Raw genomic sequence first — 1788 nt, forward strand, 5'->3', positions numbered from 1 at the left:
GGTTTCTTCATTTAATTACTTATAAAGCAGCAATGAATTATGTTTGAATGATAATCTGTTCATCAAGAAGAACACTAGAAAGCAAACGCTTCTCAATGGGGAAAGGTTGGCAGCAGCTTCTGGATTTGTGTAATTAAGACCTGCACTTGCTGGTCAGCATTTCCCAACTGGCAGGCCCCCAGCAGGGAATTAAAACAGCAGATTCTAGCTCTGCATGGACAGCATGGATTTGGTTGGGTTTGCTCAGCTCTTGGGAATGGAAGTTAGTTATTCCTGACAATATTGAAGGAGCAACTGAAGGAAAAACTTTGCTAACATAAGGAATAGGAACACCCACCCACTGTATGCGCACAAAATTTAAAAATTGCAGGGAGAAGTAAATAATAGAAGTGTCATGATTGTCTTGCAGACAGGAAATGAACAGAATGAAACAATGGAAACCTGAATGAACCTACTTCAACTTGTATAAACTATACTGAGCTTTTTTAATTAGTGAAATGTAAATGGGTTCCTGCATTGTCTTGTACTTAAATAACTTTGATCACATACCAAGCTGCTAATTATAGAAGTATACTAAATGCTAGGGCTTTTTTATACTAACAGGTTTTTGGGTTTTGTGACCATTTATTTTCTTTTTTTTGTTTGTTTGGCAAGCCATCAAAAAGTACAGTACTTCTGCAGAGAACAAGTAGTAGCATCTCACAGAGGAAGAAATAAATACCAGGAAAACAACTTGCTTGTTCCATCTTCCAAAAGAAGATGGAACTGAAAATTTGTGACTTCTAGTATTCTAGTACTGCAGGACAGAATCATCTTTCCTCTCTTCTAATTCAGACCTAAAGTCAATTATCTTTATTATATGTTTGAGGAACAACCTATTTAAGACCTACTTGAATGCAATGATTATCAAACAAACTTACTGACTGAAGTAAAAAATATGTCGTAATTCAAAGTAGGTTCATCTGACCAACTAAAATGCTTTTATTACCCAGATTTTAATATTGTGGTACTCTTTTTTTTTTTTTTTTTTTTTTTAAGATGTATTTTCAAGTAGCATTTTCTAGATTAATTATAAATTAGATCTCCACTTACAAAGCTATTGTTGTGGTATAAAATCAGATGTAACAATTTAACACCAGAAATTAAGGATGAGTATGCATATTTCATTTTACCCTTTTAGTGTTTTAAATGTGATTTACTCTGTGAAACAGAATATAATGCTAAATAGAGTAGTTTATACTGCAGTTTTAAAGTACATTCAATGCCATTACTGTAACTTTCTGAAATTATTTTTATATTTTATTAAATAGAAATTAATAAATTAATGCAGCTAGATAGCAAATAGGTGACTTTCTTCAGATGTAAAATTCATATTTAATTAATACTAAGCTTCTTGCTGTCACTTTCACTTCCTTATGCTTTCCATGTCCCTGTTTTCCCTCCTTTTTTCCTTTCTCCAAAACTACATGCGTTATTTCCCAATATCCTGAGCCTTGCAGATGCTGGGGGGACCAATGGCTGCTATATGCTATCCTTGCTCAAATAACTTTCCAAGGGAGAGGGCAACAAGATACATTTTTCTAGCAGAACTGCTAGAAATCATAGTCATAGAATGGCTTGGGTTGGAAGGGACCTCGAAGATCATCCAGCTCCAACCCCAAAAAAAGTCATTGACATCAGCTGGCTTGGTGATGTAACCCACTGATGGGAATGTGACTAAAGGCATTTTCTTCCTCTAAGCTAGATTGGTAACCCCCAGCACTTTGGGATTTGACTCCATGTGCCTAT

This window comes from Oxyura jamaicensis, chromosome 2 (genome assembly GCF_011077185.1).
Source record: "Oxyura jamaicensis isolate SHBP4307 breed ruddy duck chromosome 2, BPBGC_Ojam_1.0, whole genome shotgun sequence".
NCBI classification, from domain to species: Eukaryota; Metazoa; Chordata; class Aves; order Anseriformes; family Anatidae; genus Oxyura; species Oxyura jamaicensis.